This window comes from Gossypium arboreum, chromosome 5 (genome assembly GCF_025698485.1).
Source record: "Gossypium arboreum isolate Shixiya-1 chromosome 5, ASM2569848v2, whole genome shotgun sequence".
Lineage (NCBI taxonomy): Eukaryota > Viridiplantae > Streptophyta > Magnoliopsida > Malvales > Malvaceae > Gossypium > Gossypium arboreum.
This window is the reverse complement of record NC_069074.1, coordinates 26,618,291-26,637,894: the sequence shown is the minus strand read 5'-3', so window position 1 is coordinate 26,637,894 and position 19,604 is coordinate 26,618,291. Positions and strand designations below refer to the sequence as shown.

The 19,604-nt window shown below is 33.4% G+C and overlaps 1 non-coding gene across 1 annotated transcript; it reads right to left on the bottom strand.

Annotated features, from left to right (window-relative positions):
• Positions 1-11,498: 11,498 nt before the first annotated feature.
• On the bottom strand, positions 11,499-11,605 carry LOC128293520 (small nucleolar RNA R71). Its single transcript, XR_008283701.1, has one exon. It is a non-coding gene; the product is annotated as a small nucleolar RNA R71 (small nucleolar RNA).
• Positions 11,606-19,604: the final 7,999 nt, after the last annotated feature.

Below are 19,604 nucleotides of genomic sequence, written 5' to 3'. Positions count from 1 at the left end.
AGTACTATGCAAATAATAATATAAGTAGTTTAAAGGATTACATAAAACTATAACTTTATAATGAAAAAATACCTTAAATTATAGTTTTATACAATTTCATCTCTAAATAATGGTAGGCTTGAATTAAATGTTATATAATTATAGTTTACGGAGCCTTCCCTTCAGTCCACACCTGCTACTTTCATTTAGTAATCATAAAAAGAGCATTAAGTAGGAGTGCAAGAGACTCCATTAAGTAGTTGACGTGTGTTTTTTAATTTTTCTTTTAATATTTATTTTACCTCTTAATTTAATTATTATGATGACTTTGTTAATTATGTATTGGATTGGTTAATTTGAAAGTGAGACTTACATAGTCAATCCCTTGAGAGAAAAGAAATCAAGTTTCTCTAACTACTCTAATTACAATCAAAACCTAATTTAAAGAAAATGTGTAATGTTAAAATATGCTTCTTCTTTTTTTTTTTTTACAAATTTAGAATTTAGTCCCTTAATTTCTTTTTAAATTGTAAGTGTAATTATTGACAAGATTGAAATTCTTTTATTAAATTCAAGTTCATTTTAATATTTTTTTGTTATATGATTACTAAGTGAATATTTTTTCATTTTAAAATTCACACTAGCAAAGTTACTTAGAAGATTTTAACGGTGTTATAAAACTTGGACTTAAATTTTAAAATCTAAAAATAGAAGAAATAAATTTCAAATGTACGAAGAGTATATAAATTTAGAGCATATTTTAACCTACAAAAATTAATATAAAATATAACCCAAAAATATTTAAAAGCATTAAAACGTGAATAAAGTACAACCAATCAAATTTATAAGAATCTTCATTTCCTTCCATGTCTTAAATATCTTGAAATTTTATTTTAAAATAGGGATAAAGCAATGTTTAGTCTCTGAATTTGGCTGCTTTTTCTACTTTAGTTCCTTAATTTTTTCTTCATATTAGTCTCAAAACTTAATAGATTTTTCGATGTGGTCCTTGAAACTATTTAAAAAAATTTAATTTTTTAATAATATCCAAATTTTTTAGGTTTTATATAATTTTTAAAAACAATTTAGATGATGAAGTAGCACTATCTTGAAGCAACATATTATCATATTTTAATGGAATCTAAGTTTAAGAACCAAATTGAAAAAAATATCAACTTTTAAGTTTAATATAAATAAAAAATTTTGTATATCTGATGTATATCCGGTTTAGCATGATTAATGTAAAAGAGAAGTGTACATTTGAGACATGTCTCTAAGAGACAATAATCGTATAACAGACTATCTAGCGAAGGCCGCATCATCGACTGACATGAATTTGCAGCTATTTCCTGAACCAGTGGAGGGAGCTCACAACATTTTGCGACTTGGCATCGCTGATTATTAACTGTTTCAGTCTTCTGTTTAATGCTCTTTCATTCCCCCCCAGAAGATAGCACACAAGTTTCAAAAAGATAAATGAAATATAGATATTATAATATCAAGGAGTCTGGTTGTTGAGAATAATGATATTTATTGCTATTGTTATATTATGTTTGCCGTAAAACATCAGTATTATTTATGAATCTACAATCTTACCTTTTATGTATTTCATAATTTTTAATAATATTTTATATTTTTAATTTTATTAAAATAATATATTATAATGTGTGATATGACCAAGTTGTTTACTTATAAATATTTTCTTTATTAAACCATTGAAATTATATTATTTTAATAAATTTATTGATTTTTCAATCAAATCTCGGTACAAATTTCATGAACCCACAATTATAATATTAAAGCAACTGCCACGTTAATCACAATTAAATATATATATATAAATATAAACAAAAATATGGAATAGAAAAGAGTCAAAATGATAACATATGACTAATATATTAAAACCATATAAAATAAAAATAAAAACAAAAACAAAAACGCGTTCAATCAACTCAAAAGCAATGCAACTAATTAATAAGATAATATTAGTCTCATACACAATCTAAAAAGTTAGTGCATTTTACATAAATTATGGGATACTTAGTTCATAGCATATTTACATGTCTATTATTACTTTCATCATTCTATAGCATATTCACCTTTTAAAATGTCATTACGCACCATCTATCATCAATAGACTAAAGTCAAAATACAACAAAAGTCACGTGAATATATTTGAAATGTCATATCACTAATTTCCTTCTGCTAGCAATCTTGTTAGTCATATCTCCTTCTATTCAATTGGGATAGTGAAGGAAATAACCATATTGATTGGATTACTAGGAATCTTCCTTGAAGTAGTAAGTTTTTTAGCTTTGGATAGTCCTGTTATTTTCATCAACTCATCTCACAACTACATAGACTTCTAAGTAATTAAGTGTTTTGTCCCTATTCTCTTTGTCAATTCCTTTGCAGCTCCAACCATTTTGCTTCCCAACACTTCAGCAATTCTTAAAAAATCAACTCCATCATTAGAATTCAAGCCTATTTTACTCTTTCTAGCTTTTTCAACCCTTCTAATTTGGCCTTTGCTAAGAGATGTGGACCTTGACTGGCCATTGTCTTCAAAATCATTTCATACTCAACATTTTCAGTTCCAATCATGCCATCTTCTCCTACACCAATCATTTGCATTGTTCTTTGTTCCACCATTATCATCAAATTTTCTTCTAGCTCTTCAATTATGTCATTTGTTGTTTGGGCATCATTTCCAATGGCATGGTATTTACCATATATCACACTAAAATTTTCAAAATATGGCAATGTCCTATTCTTGAATGGGCTGCATTCTTCTGACTCTGCATACATATTCATATAAAAATTATTAAATGCGTTCAAATATAAACACAAATTTCATATATAATCATAATTTATAAATTCACCTTAAGGAATTCATCCTAGACCGTTTGCTCTGTTGTCACCACTTTCCTTGTTCTATCCCATCCAAAGCCATTGGTTTGCTTGCTATATATCATGACATGTACAATTGACCACTCCTTCCTAAATGTTCTTAGCCTGTTACCAATATGAAGCTTAGCCTTGACAGCAAAATGTGAGAATTTCGATTGTAACTATAATGACTCAAATTTCACGGCATCAGAAAAGTACATTATTGGGCCTTCATTTTAGTGAAACGGGTTCATAAATATTTATTAAAAATATTTCCGAAGCTAGTTGTGTGTTTAATTAGGTTTTAGTTAGGTGAATTAGCTAGAATTAAGAATAATTAGGAAAAAAGGACTAAATTGAAATATGTGTGAAAGTTTAATTAAAGATCAAAAGAAAATACAAGGGACTAAATAGGCAATTATGCCTAATGCATTACATGAGGCGGCAAACATGATAGTCTTAGATTTTTATTATGTTTAAAAGTATATAAATATATTATTTAGTTATAAAGTATAGTATATTAATTTATAAAATTATATTATAACATTATTATATTACAAATAAATAAAATAATGACAGATGTATGGTGATAAAATTATACATGTGTAATGGTAATAATATATATATGTACACTTGTATTATAAATATGTATTTATTTATAATTTAAGTAAAAGATATTTTATATTATATTTGTAGAGCCTAATTTTAGCCCGAGCCCAATAGACATTAAACAGTCCATTACAGTCCAATTTTTTAAACAAGACCAAACCCTAAACAGCTCAAAATGGAAACATATCTGACCCAAACTAAAACAAGCCCAAAATGGCCCAAAAATTGAACATTTTTGACAAAAGAAAAAAAGGGTCAGAAATCCTAGCAATCTTGCGCCGCTCCCCACGTGCCTCGCCAGCACGTTCAACGCCCGAGGCCTGACCACCCCTGGCTCGTCTGTGGCTCTTACACCAGAATATCCAAAGTAGCCCCCGTTGACTCCTAGCAGACCTGCGAAAGAAAACCAAAAGCAGCAGAAAAATAGCAAAGGAAACAATAACAAAGAAAAGCAAAACGTATTATATTTGTGACACTTTCGGCTATAAAAGCACGAAAGACCAATGTAAAAGGGGTAGTTTTTTGAAAAAAAAAACAGAGGAGATTGATTCGAATATTAGAAGGTTATCATCCTTTTATTTTTTTTCCTTTATTTTTTCTTCGAAACTACATATACCTATACCTATATTTTTATATTTTCTTTTTTAAAACTATTATATATATCAGTAATATAAAAAAAAAGAGAAAAAGTTACCTTTTGGGCTCCGGCCACCGTGGGCGGCGGTCGATGGCGGCAGACGGCTGTCCATGATCGGAGCTAGGCCGAAAGGGGAGAGTTTGAGAGAAGGGGAGGAGAGCTTTTTTTTTTTTTTTTTGAGAAAGGGAGGAGATGATTTTTTTAAAAAAAATGTGACTTAGATAGGCTGGCAAAATGCATCGTTTTGCTCAACCCCTTTAAAATGCCAAACGGTGTCGTTTAGGAGAAGGGACCCGAGACCTGACCCGATTCGGATTGAGGATTCGCATGTTTTTAAGCAGAAAAGGGTATTTGCTCATTCGACCCTTCTGTTTTTTTCTGCCCGTTTCAATTAGATCCTTTTTGTTTTCTTTCCTTTTAATTTTGCTCGATAATTTTGCTTTTATTTCATTTTAGTCTTTACTAAAGCTGTGCGTTTTGGGGGACAGAGATAATTTCTCATTTAGTCCTTGTTCCTTTATGTGCCTTTTAGTTTGGTCCTAATTCCTTTTTAAACTTGCCCCTTTAATTTATTTCATTTTTAATTTAATCCGTGGCCTTGCTAGTTGAAACGCAGTGTGTAAGGATCAGGGATATTTTCCCATTTAATCCTTGCTAGTTTCAGCGCATTATATTATTGTCCTTATCAGCCTATTTTTTATTATTTGCAATTTATACCTTTTAATTTTATTTTAATGTCAATTAAGCCCTTTTTAGTTCGTTTATTTATTCATTTATTCGTTTATATATATTCATTATTCCTTTATTTTACTTATTCGTTTGTTCATTTATTTATTAATATATATATTACTTGTTTATATTTTATTTTAATTCTTGTATTGATTTGTTTATTGTTCTTTTATTTCTTTTCAATTTTTACTTTCTTTCGTTATTTATTTTATTTATACTTTTATTATTATTAACATTTTATTATCTATTATTATTATTTTATTATTTATTCATCTATCTATTTATTACCCTTTATATATATTTAAAAAAATTAGATTATTTTCGTTCTCTTTACTACATATATTGCTTTTCTTCTTCTTATTATTATTTATATTAATATTATGATAGTTATTATTATAATTATTGTTATTATTATCATTGAATTGTTATTTTTATTTATTCTATCATCGTAGTCTATTATCATCATTTACTAGCATAATATTTTTGTTCTATTGATGTATTCACTTGTTATCCATTATTTTATGTCATGCCAATATTTGTACTAGGTATTGCATTCAAACATGCTCGTCTGTTTTACACCATACCCGAATAAATTAAAATTTAAGTGTTACGTTACTTTTGCGCGATACATAAAAAAGGAATTTTTTTTAGGCAATGTTCTGCATTTGAAAATTTGAGAAGTCGTGCCCTAACGTACTGAGTTTAGATTTTCCCTCATTTAACCTAAATAGTGGAATATCCTTTTAGAATCAAATACATGAGTTTTAAATATAAAAGCTTATTCTCGAGAATTCGAGGTGTTGTTTCCTAACTTACTGGATGTGATATCTATAAAACAGGGAAAATAAACCTAGTAAGCATTAATGCTTAGTAAGTTCATATAACCAAAATACACTTACCCTTTATGTTCATCAAGTAATTCATACATTAAGTAATATGTCCATTAACTTATTCAATTAGCAAATAAGGCCTATACACAATCATTCAACCAATTGATTAGTTTCAAAAATATTAAAATACACAGATGAGCTCATCATACCATTTCTCTTTATATCACTATGTACGTCGTTACCGCTGAATTATTGGATTTCCAATGGACCTTTCCTTTTCCAGTTTTACACTTGAGGTCTACATTCCTTTCCAAGTGGTACACACAAAGTATACCTTTCCTTTTCATATGGTATACACAAAGTATACCTAACCTTTTCAAGTGTACACACAAGGTGTACATAACCTTTTCAAGTTGTACCACTTGGGTACATAAGTCCTTTTCAAGTATCACCCTTTCGGGATACGTTTCCTTTTCATAATAAGATCAAAATATTATCCTTTCGGAACAACCTTTACTGCAACATATGCAGGATCTCGTATAAACGGCAATCACCTGTCCAATCGGAAATTAATATTCAAACGGATTCTTGTAACATTTCATCATTTACATGTAAATTACAAATCATTATTGGTTTATTACTTGTACATACCAATTACAAATCATGATGTACATAATTCAACAATCAATTCAACACATCTATATGCTTAATTTAGTTATACGAACTTATCTTGACAATTGATCGTATTTACTAATCCGAGACTTTTTCTTTCCCTCGATATTTTTCTTTGTTCAACACTTCTGGATCTATATAAATAAATTTAATCATCAATTCTATGATTTTTACATTCAATTAAGCTCATTTCACATTTTAGGCAAAAGTATCATTTTACCCCTAAACTTTTAATTAATTCTAATTTCGTCCCTAGGCTCAGAAATTGAGATTCATGCAATTTGCTCATTATTCCAAGCTTATTCAAAATTCCAATATAACTTTTACAGCACATGTATTTCATAAATTTTAGAATTTTTCCAAGAATTTCACTACTTTGCAATTTAGTCCCTACACATGTTTTCACTAAAAATCACTTTGTAAAAGTGGTTTATCTATCAATAATCTTTCATTTTCTATCAAAAACTTTCAATTTACAGCATAATCATCCATGGGTAATTTTCTAAACTTTGGTTTTCTTTCAATTTAATCACCCAAAGAAAGAAATTAAGCTTTCCCGATCTCAAAAATATAAAAATTACTAAAAACAGGACATAGAACTTACCAATTCAAGCTTGAAAAGTTTCCTTTCTCTCTCCTAGGGTTTCCATGTATTTTATGAAGAAGAAGATGATATAAAATGGGTTTAATTTTGTGTAATCATTTATCATACTTTATTCAATTAAATTTCCATTTTAATTCTTAACCGTTTTTAATTTTTCTGTGGATGACTCATTAAAAATATCTACATATTTTTCATCGATGGTCTAATTGCCATATAAGGACTTCTCACTTTTAATTCTATAGCTATTTAATCCTTATAACTCCTAGAACTCAACTTTGATATTTTTATTCAATTTAGTCCTCTTTGCAATTAAATACATAATTGATAAAATTTTTTGATAAAAATTTTCATGCAATATTCCTATCATAATACCTATCATTTTATGAAATTTAAATAATTTCATTTTTCGAACTCGGATTTATGGTCCCGAAACCACTATTCCGATTTCACTGAAATTGGGCTGTCATAGTTAATCATAGAAAAGAGGTGTTGATTCACATTCAGTTGCTAAATAGAGAGTTTATCATGAAAAATAGATTTTTTGATAAAGTGGAGGATAATGCAGCTGTTCGAATATGGTCCGAGTAAACACAACGAGATAAGGGTAACACAACGAGAGAAGGGTGATAGTCTGACGGAGGAGTACATGACTTTGCTTCGTTGCTCGAGGATTCAAGACGAAAAAGATTATTCGAGAGTAGTTAACGTCCCGATTTCCCTAAAGAAGCTAACAAGCATCACGAGGCTGAGTGAGTAATGGGTCGCAGTCCAGATTAAGCAGAAAGGAGTTAGTAGAGGCATCCATTGGAAAATTCACGAGATTTGATCTTAACATCCAGATATGAAGAAAAGGATCGATGTATTCGCTTTAAGTATTAGGGCAAGACTGTATATGTAATCCGTTTTATGTAAAGAAATTTGTTTTCTAGTAAAGTTGTTCTAAAAAAATTGAATCAGAATTAATGCCTCTTTTTGCATTCATTTCATGCATTTGCATTTATTGTATCATATGCATTAAATTTCACAAAAAGAGCCTAATTAAATGAAATTATTTCAGTTAATCTCAAAACCAACAAGATTCAACCAACTGAACATCGTTATAGTACTCGTGCCAAAACCAAAGAAATGGACCAAAGATTGGAACAGTTTGGAAAAGAGATGCAGGACCAGTTACAAGAGCAACTGCAAGAACAGTTAGTGAAAGTACAACAGGAGATGAGGGATTAGATACTCGAATCTCAAAGAAATATGATGAGCCAATTGGCATAGTTACTGACTGGAGAACGTGAAAAAGGGAAGAACACTGCAGTCAACTTAGGGGATGATAATGAGGATCCTATTTATCCCCTCGGTTTTAACCTGATAAACACTCAAGTACAACCAGAGACGTACCCACAAAGGGCACCTGTTACAATCAAACCCCAACAGTATCAGACCAGTACTTCTGCATCGATAAACTTTTCGACGGGCTCAGGTTCTAATCCGGGGAATAATCCAACCAATCATGTAGTTCCTGATCTAGACGGAATGGTAGAAATAGAAAATGCAAGAGTGGAACTGCCAAAATAACTCGAAGATCGGTACAGGCGGTTGGAGGAAAAACTTAGAGCAATGGAGAATGCTGATTACCCTTACGGGATTGACGCTAAAGATCTGAGTTTGGTCCCAGATTTAGTACTCCCTCCGAAATTCAAGACTCTAGAATTTGAAAAGTATATTGAGACTAGTTGTTCTGAAGCTCACATCACGATGTTCTGCCGAAAAATGACAGGATACATTAATAATGATCTACTGTTAATTTATTACTTCCAAGATAGTCTGATTGGGTCGGCTGCCAAATGGTACGACCAGCTGAGCCGTGCCAAAATCCACTCATAGAAGAACTTGGCACAGGCTTTTATGAAGCAATACAGCCATGTAACAGACATGACACCAGACAGAATTACACTGCAGAATATGGAAAAGAAGTAAAGTGAGAGCTTCAAGTAATATGCCCAAAGATGGAGAGAGATAGCGACATAAGACCAGCCACCTCTTCTGGAGAAAGAAACCACAATGCTTTTCATCTATACTTTGAAAACCCCGTTCATTACCCATATGTTGGGAAGCGCTACCATGAGCTTCTTAGATATAGTAATATCTGGTGAGATGATTGAAAACGCAATAAGGAGCGGGAAGATAGACGCGGGAGAAAGTGCCAAGAGGTCAACCCCAAAGAAAAATGAAAATGAAATGAATAATATGAGAAAAAGGTATTCCAAATCGGTCACTATAGGCCAGCCGAGGGTCATAACTACTAGCTATCAAGGCCCCTTCAGGCAAGAATCCAACTCGAGGCCAAACACAGAAAGACTCCAGTTTACACCCATCCCAATGTCATATAGAGAGCTGTATCAAAATCTATTTGATGCACATATGGTATCCCCTTTCTACTCGAAACCCATGCAATCTCCGTTCCCGAAATGGTATGATGCGAATGCTCAATGTAACTGATAAACCATAATATATACATATTTTTATCCTATGCTTGGCATATTTTTAGATGATTTATCATAAGTTTTCGAGAATTTGATGCTCCTAATCTTTTATATTCTTGTTTTATACTTAGGTGAGCATAGGAAGTTGAAAAGAACAAGAAATGGGCCAAAAACGGACAAAATAGACTTATCTCAGTATTCAACATGGTCTAGGCACTTCTACACGGGTAATCCACACGCCCGTGTGTGATACACGGGTAGGCCACACGCCCGTGTGTCATGGCTATGTTGACATTAAACCGAGTCAGAATTGCACACGGCCTGAGCACCTTCACACGGACGTGGCACATGGCCGTGTCCCTATCGAGCCAAAGTCTAATTCTATTCGAGAAAGGCTAATTTTGGGCTATTTTGGGCATTCCAAAGTCTATATAAACACCCTAGAAGAGGATCAAAAGGGACACGCAGAGTGAAAGGTAGAAAATACTCAAGGACAGCCATCGGAATCAGCTCGGAAGTAGGATCTACTTAAGACTGAAGATCTCCATTCAATTTCCTTAAAAGTTCTTTAGGTTCCTATGTTTTGTTATTTTCCTAATTTTGAGCTGTTTTCCATTATTATGAACTAAACTCCCTAAATACCTAAGGGAGTTGAAACCTAGGATAGATCTTATCACTATTTGAATTATATGATAAATACTTGTTCTTATTCTTAATTGTGAGTTCTAATTCTTACTTTAATATTCCAGGATATTAATTCAGGTTTTGATGTGCTTATTCAGTGGAGCAAAAGTCCCTGTTTAAGAGTAGATCGTTCATAATTAAGCAGAGTTGCATGCAATCCTAGAGATAGGACGACATAAATCTGCCAGATTAGAGTCAAATCTAATAAGGGAATCCATAGATTGAGTTAATGCGGCAATAGGAGTTTTAATTAGAAAGAGATTTCGATTAATCAACCTAGAGTCAGTTGTTTTTAGTCTCGAGAGAGATAATAACATAAACTAGGGATTTCTATGGATTAAGTCAAGTGAATAAATCGTCTAATTTAGAAGTAATAAGTGAAGTTTAGATGGACTCTTCCTTGGGTATTGTCTTCTTCATCGGTTTTCTAAAAAGTATTTTTCAACTTTAATTTCTGTTGTAATCTTAGTTAATTAGATAATTAGTTTTAGTTTAAAAACATCCTTTAATTCTTAGGCTAGATAATAAAAAGATAGTAATTACTAGTACATTTAGTCCTCGTGGATACGATATTTTCGGTCTCACCATAACTATACTACTGTTCGATAGGTGCGCTTGCCTTAAGTCAAATTTTTAGTTAGTGTCGTGACCATCAAGTTTTTGGCGCTGTTTCTGGGGACTAAGATATTAAGAACACTTAATTTTTATTACTTTAGCCATTTTTTATTTTTATTGCAATTCAATTTTGTTTTTATTTTAATTACTAAATTTTCTTTTATTTACTTCTAGCAGGTTTTTATAGTTTATGACTAGAAGAAACCCGTCAAGACCTTTACTTTTTGATTGTGAGATTGAGAGCACAGCTCACAGAAACTGAAGAGAAATAAGGCGAAGCCTACAATGCATAGAGGAAGAGCAAGAGGGCGATATTCACACTAATACCGAGGAGACAGCTGAAAATCAAAATAATCCGTTACCTCCTGTAGTTGTTGCAAATCTAGTAGATTAGAATCTCGCTCCTCGTACTATGTATGATTATGCTAAACCTACTTTAACAGGAACTGAATCGAGTATAGTTAGACCTGTTGTTGCTGCAAATAATTTTGAACTGAAACCTAATACTATTCAACTGATACAATAGTTTGTTCAGTTTGATGGTTTGCAGGACGAGGATCTAAACAATCATTTAGCAAATTTTCTGGAATTCTGCGACATATTTAAGATCAATGGCATCTCTGAAGATGCCATTTGCCTTCGGTTGTTTCCCTTTTTGATTGAGGAACAAGGCTAAACAGTGGTTGAACTCGTTACCGCGAGGGTCAATCACCACTTGGGAACAAATGACTGGAAAATTTTTACTTAAATATTTTCCGCCAGCTAAAACGGCTAAACTGAGGAATGATATCTCTTTTTTTGTGCAGATGGATTTAGAAACTCTTTATGACGTATGGGAGAGATACAAGGATCTATTGAGAATGTGCCCTCACCATGGGTTGCCTCTTTAGCTATAAGTTCAAACTTTCCACAACGGTTTGAATCCTTCGACTAGACAAATGATTGACGTAGCTGCTAGTGGAACTATCAATAATAAGGCATCTGAAGAGGCTTATAAGTTCATAAAAGAGATGTCACTGAATAATTATCAGTGGCAAGTCATGAGGACAAAACCAACAAATGCAGCCGGCGTTTTTAATATTGATTCGATTACTAAATGTAGCACCCCAAACCCGGCCCAGAAGTTATGGCCGGATCTGACATGCCACATCAAAAATGTTTAAAAAAAAGTTTTCCATTCTAAGTCCAGAAAATCGTACTTGATGTTCAAAAGATTAATTCATTAAGGGTTAAAGTGAATGGAAGTCGTGCACGGTAGGAAACCGGAAAAAGGTGGTGAGTCCATCTGATCGCTTAATACCAAGCTCCTTCGGATCCAATCCTAGACATGCATACCGCCATTGCTACACCTTAACGTTATGGATATTTCTAGGAAACCGATTTGATTAAGTCATTTTAGGAAAAGTGATTAATTTTGGAAAAATACTTTCATTAAGGAAGCTTTGCTTGTTGTCGTGTTATTTTGAAATCAACTGTTGTTTTTGAAAACGCGCCTAAAGCTATCCAATTTCAACAGTTAAAATAAGTATTACCTATATTAGTAATACATATTAAAACCATCAAAAATAATTAAGCGGCCTTATTACATTTAAAAGCCCAAAACTTCAAACGTAAATAAAAGGATGTCCATTCACGGAAGAAAATCAAACTTTCGAGCGGTGGCCACTCAAATTCCCTCACGACTCCAAGCCCACTATGGTTGGGGATTTCTGCGTGGATGAAAATAAAAGGGTGAGTTTGGGAAACTCAATGTGTAAGGAAAACCCATTCAAAGCCCAAGTCACTCAAGCCCATTGGGCCTAAGCCCATTCAGTAATAGTGGTATCTGGGCGAGCCCTTTTAGATTACAATAAACGGGCCTTAGCCCTTATTCAGATAATAATGATGGCCCATAGGCCCATTTCAAAATACATGCAACATCAAGTAAACATATGCAAGCCCATTTGGGAGACTACTCAACCCACCAACCACTACACTCTACCCGTACCAGCCATACACTCCATGTGGGGAATAGCTCAACCCACCCAAACCCAACACTCCACATTGCGACCTTCTACGCTCGATTATCAAAGAATTTAGGCAAAGCCTCCAATACGTGGACAAGCCACTTTCATACTTCCTCCGTCAATATCCCATCCCATGCATCGATAATAACAACATGGCATGCGAGAAATAACAACAATCAAACATGCATTTAGGTCAATTTAACCCTAGGGTATTTCGGTAATTTATCTACTAGGGTAAAGCGTAAATTTTCCACTTTTAAAGGTATTTCAGTAATTTATCTATTTTAGGGTTTTTCATGCATATTCCTACCTTTTACGTACTAATGTAATCACTACCGAGGGTTCTTGAATTGGGCAGTTGGCCCATCATTCCAATTTTGGCCCATTAAGCCCAAAATATCGAGGCACGTAAATCATGCACTTTGCAAGTCCAAATTTTGCAGCTTACTAAAACATTAATCGATTTACCTCACAAGCATTCGCACACTCGCAAATCTATAAAATACCGGTTTTCGGCATTTCGACTTTTGCCGATCCAGACTAAGAAAGAGGGTGTTAGTTACACACCTGTTTGCGACGATATGCTGACGAAATCCACACACGAACCGCCTACAATTGGATTACTAACACGTTAATCTAACTATTCAAATACAAACTACGTATTAACCCCTTACAATATTCGGCTAACCACACCTACAGATCATAGTAAGCTTATAAGAAAACAATAAGCAACTCATTAACAAATTTTTGTCAATGTTTACCACATAATCATAATTTCACTGCAAGCTGTTTTCCTGAGCAACAATCACTAAATCATTTATAACTGGAGCTACGAAACTCCAAATCAAGTTCCGTTAATTTTCCTTGAAAATAGACTCTTATATATTCTATCCATAAAATTTTCAGAATTTTTGGTTTAGCCAATCAATACCAGATTTTTCTCAAAGTTTCCCATGTTTCACTGTTTGACTAATCTGACCACTCTTCATTACGAATAAAATTTCTCATTGTACAGAATTCAAAATATGTTCTCGTTTATTCCATTTGAAACTAGACTCATTAAGATTTAATAACATAATTTATGCAGCTTCTAACTCATCTCCCACAATTTATGGTGATTTTCCAAAGTCACATTACTGCTGCTGTCCCAAGCAGATTTATTACCAAATCACTCTTTCACACCTAACTTGCATGCTTGTTATTTAAACATGTATATCACCAATCAATCATCACATATCTATGATTTTACTTAAGTATAATCTCCATTTCATCATTTTAAAGCACAACATGTTAGTTGATTTTTCCCTTTAGCATCTAAGGCACATGCATGCTCATTTGTTTGGCTCAACTTCACATATCTTCCATTTTTCATCAAAAGAACATGAAACAACAACCATTTCCTTCATTTTAATTCATGACCAAATGCTCACAACACAACTAAAAATCAAAATATACTTCAAGAGTTAAGGTAGAATCAAGAAGAACTCATGAACCTCAAAATAGAAGCAAGGTACCAAGAACTTACCTTCAATTTTCCTCCTCCTAATGACCGAATACTCAAGAACTTTCTCCTCTCCTTTCTCTTCTCTAACTTTCAGCTATGATGAACAAAGATGGACAAAACTTTGTTCTTTTCACCCCTTTTTCTTTTAATAAAACTTCATATTTCATCCATTTAATTCTTTAATACAAAAGACATGAAATTCTTATCATGAAACATTTACCTAACCCATTATCATGAAACATTTACCTAACCCATTATCATGGAACATTTACCTAACCTATTATCAATTTGTATCAATTTGTACCATAAATTATGGATATCAAGTGCACATTTTATCTACAACAACATGATGGCTGGCCACTTCATGTAAAATGGGAGGTTTGTCATGCAAATCCTCCTATTTTGCACTCCTATTTATTTGGCCACTTCAATTTAGCCTATAGCATTTTCAAACATTTTCACATAGGTCCTATTTCATAATTTCACTCCCTTTTTCTTATGGAACAAAAATTAACTAAAATTACCGGGTTCTATCTTAAGCTTGGGCCTTCTAGAGGCCCACTAACATAATTAAACTTATGCCAACATTCACAGGATTCCCGAAAATTGGGGCGTTACATATGCTTTCCAATCAGGTAGAACTTTTGAATAGAAAAATTGATGGTTTACTTGGTTCTACATAGGTTTATCTAAATTTCTCATGAGGAGGCCAAGGCAATTAGAGGCCACTACCCCTTCCAGGCTTCCAACAACAACTTTACCAGCAAGAGAAAAAGCAGAGCCTTGAGGAGATGATGACAAAGTTTATTTCAGTAGCGGAGACTCATTTTTAAAACACTGAAACTGTATTTAAAAATCAGCAAGCATCAATTCAAGGGCTCGAGAATCAAATAGGACAGCTGGCTAAGATGATTTCAAAGAGACCACCGGGGAGTCTACCTAGTAACACCGAACCAAATCCAAAAGAGCATATGAAAGTAGTTATATTAAAAAGTGGGAAGGTGTTAGCTGAATCTGAAAAGAAGATGCCACCAGAAGCTGACAGAAAAGAAGATGAGGGGGTAAAACCCGAAAATAATGAAAAATCAGTGTTGAGGGAATATAAACCACCAATCCCGTACCCAGCAAATTTGAAGAAAGACAGCATGGATGCATAATTCGGTAAATTTCTTGAAGTTTTTAAACAGTTACATATTAACTTACCTTTTGTTGAAGCTATCTCGTAGATGCCTGCATATGCAAAATTTTTTAAGGAGCTTCTAACAAATAAAAGGAAGTTTGAAGAATTGTCTACAGTGGAACTCAACGAGGAGTGCTCAGCTATACTCCAAAATAAACTGCCAACCAAACTGAAAGATCCAGGAAGTTTTACTATTCCCTGCTTAGTTGGTAGTTTAAATGTTGAGAAAGCGCTAGCTGATTTAGGAGTTAGCATTAATTTGATACCCTACAAAATGTTCAAGCAACTTGGCCTTGGGGAACCAAAACCTACTAGGATGAGTATTCAACTAGCTGACAGATCTGTTAAATATCCTAGGTAGAGGATGTACTTGTAAAAGTAGATAAATTCATATTCCCTGTTGATTTTGTTGTGCTTGACATGGATGAGGATGTTAAGGTGCCTTTAATCTTAGGTCGCCCATTTTTAGCCATTGCTAGGGCTGTTATTGATATGGGTGATGGTAAACTTGTGCTTAGGGTAAGTGACGAAGAGATTATTTTTAAAATTTATGATGCCATGAGATTTTCTAGGGAACAGGATGAATCATGTTATTTTATTGACTCTATTGATCATGCTACTCAAGATTCTTTACAGGAAATCATACATAAGGACACGTTGGAACTGTGTCTTGCTCAAAGAGATGAGGTAAATGATGATGATTCTACGACAAGTAAGATAAAAGCTTAACTAAATTCCAATGAGCCTTCATTGAGAGAGAAGAGCTACGAGGGTATTGAGGTAAACAATAAATTAAAATTAAAGCCCTCTGTTGAAGAACCTACTAAATTGGAATTAAAACAACTACCAGATCACTTAGAATATGCGTTTTTTGGAAATAATTCCACATTACCAACCGAAAAAGACAAGTTCCTCCAAGTATTAAAGGAGCATTAAAGAGCCATAGCTTGGAAGATTTCTGATATAAGAGGGATCACCCCTTCTTTTTGCACACATAAAACTTTAATGGAAGATGAATATAAACCCTGTGTGCAAGTTCAATGACGATTGAATCCTAACATGAAAAAAAGTCGTAAAAGTTAAGGTAATTAAACTTCTAGATGCTGGAATTATTTATCCTATTTTTGACAATTCTTGGGTGAGCCCTGTGTAGGTTGTTCCTAAGAAAGGAGGCATGACTGTTGTAGCTAATGAGAAGAATGAACTAATCCCAACACGAATAGTCACAGGATGGAGAGTTTGGATTGACTATAGGAAATTGAATGATGCCACAAGAAAATACCACTTTCCCTTACCATTCATTGATCAAATGTTGGAAAGATTATCTGGGGATATGTATTGTTGCTTGCTAGATGGACTTTCTGGTTATTTCCAAATCCCAATAGCTCATGAGGACCAAGAGAAAACGATATTTACATGTCCATATGGTACGTTGGCTTATCGATGAATGCCTTTTGGATTATGTAATGCTCTTGCTACTTTTCAGCGATGCATGTTGGCCATTTTTGATGAACTCATTGAAGACATTATGGAGGTATTTATGGATGACTTCTCAGTATTTGGTAACTCTTTCCATCTTTGCCTTAAAAATTTAAAATGAGTGCTAATGAGATGTGAAGAAACAAATCTAGTACTGAATTGGGAAAAATGTCACTTCATGGTTCGTGAAGGGATTGTGTTAGGCCACAAAATTACTAGCAAGAGAATCGAGGTTGACAAAGTAAAAGTCGAAACTATTGAGAAATTACCTCCCCCTAGTTCAGTTAAGGCTATTCAAAGCTTTTTAGGTCATGCTGGATTTTATAGAAGGTTTATTAAAGATTTTTCTAAAATAGCTAAGCCTTTAACGAATTTACTAGAAAAATATGTGCCTTTCAGTTTCAGTCAGAAATGTTTAGAAGCATTTAATACTCTTAAGTATAAATTAATCAATGCCCCAATTGTGGTTGCACCTAATTGAAATTTACCCTGTGAACTAATGTGTCATGCGAGTGATTTTGCAGTGTGTGCGGTTCTTGGACAGCAGAAAGACAAGCACTTTCAACCGTTCTACTATGCTAGCAAAACTTTGACAGCCGCACAAGAAAATTATACAACGACTGAGAAAGAATTGTTGGCCGTGGTTTTTGCATTCGATAAATTTAGACAATATTTAATATTATCTAAAGTTTTTGTTTACACTGACCATTCAGCTCTTCGATACCTCCTTACTAAAACAGATGCAAAACCTCGACTAATAAGATGGATTCTATTGTTGCAGGAATTCGATTTAGAAATTCAAGATAAGAAAGGAGCAGAAAATCTTGCAGCAGATCATATATTTAGATTAGAAAACTCACATCTCAAGGGACTTGGCGAACATGAGATAAACGACTCATTCCCTTAAGAACAACTCTTTGCTATATCTGACTCTGAGGAACCTCGGTTCGCAGACATTGCGAATTGTTTTGTTGCTAACATTGCGCCAAAAATGTTGACACATCAACAAAAGAAACACTTCTTTACTGATGTGAAAACTACATTTGGGAAGATCCTTTTCTTTTTCGTATATGTGCAAATCAAGTCATTAGAAGATACATTACGAAGTCAGAAGCAATTAGAATCTTGGAACATTGCCACTCAGGACCGACTGGAGGACATTACAGTGGGACTAGGACAACACATAAAACACTCGAATTAGGTTTTTATTAGCCCACACTATTCAAAGACGCCAATAGGTATGTTACTTCTTGTGATAAATGCGAACAAACAAGTAATATCTCTAAAAGTTACGAAATGCCTCAAACTTACAGGCTTTCATGTCAAATATTTGATGTATTGGGTATTAATTTCATGGGTCCATTCCCTAGGAATAAATACATATGAGTAGCCGTTGATTATATGTCTAAATTGGTAGAAGCCCAAGCCTTACCTAACAATGATGCTAGAGTGGTGGTGAAGTTGCTTAAGAAACTTTTCTCTCGATTTGGAACACCTAGGGCAATTATCAGTGATAGGGGTACTCATTTCTGTAATGCTCAATTTGATAAACCCTTAAGAAATATGGAGTTTCCCACAAAACAGCTACTCCTTACCATCCCCAAACTAGCGGAGAAGTTGAAGTCGCTAACTGAGAGCTTAAACGTATCCTAGAAAAGACTGTAGAGTCAAATAGGAATGATTAGGCAAAGAAAACAGATGATGCTTTATGGGTCTATAGAACTACTTTTAAGACCCTCATAGGAACATCTCCTTACAGACTTGTTTACGGGAAGAGTTATCATTTATCGTTTGAACTAGAACATAAAGCATTCTGAGCTATAAAATTTCTGAACTTTGATCCTAAACTCGCAGGTGAAAAGAGATTGATGTAGCTGAACGAGTTAGATGAATAGCAAGCTAATGCCTATGAGAACTCACGATCAGGGTATTGAGGTAAACAATAAATTAAAATTAAAGCCCTCTATTGAAGAACCTACTAAATTGGAATTAAAACAACTACCAGATCATTTAGAATATGCGTTTCTTGGAAAATTAGGGACTAAATTGAAAAAATTGCAAAACTTGGATTCTAGAAGCAATTTGCATGAAATTGATTTAGATTACAAATTAGAAGGTCTTGGAAAGCAATTTACCCAATTTTTAAATTTTTGGACAAAAATAGGCTTACATGGATGAAATTTTAAAGAAAGGGCTTAAAGGCATTTTGGTCATTTGTCATTTTAATGAAATAAAACGGGAAAAATGAACCAAAATCAGCTCATTTTCTCCTTCATCCAACCGAAACTTCAAGGGTCACCATAGCTAGGGTTTCAAGCTTTCCAAGCTCAATTGTAAGTGCATCCAAGCCCCGTTTCTAATATTTTTTGTATTTTTGAAATCCCGGTAACTTGCTCTCTTCATTTCTACCCATATTTCATGCTAGGGTTCATGTTTAAAAATTTACCCATGCATGAGTTACTTGTATTTTGATGTTTTATGGAGGAATATGAAAGTTTGATGTGTGTTAAACAACTTTTCCTAGGTGATTTTCATGAAAAACCCTTATAGGGACCATTTTGCAAATGTTGTAAAATGTGTGTAGAAATGAGAAAATAATGGAAAATATGGGCTACCATAAGAGGGAAAAGTGTTCGCCTAGGCTTGAGTAAGGTAGAAATTGCATGCGTTTCATTATACGAGCCTAGGGACTAAATCGTAAAAATGTGAA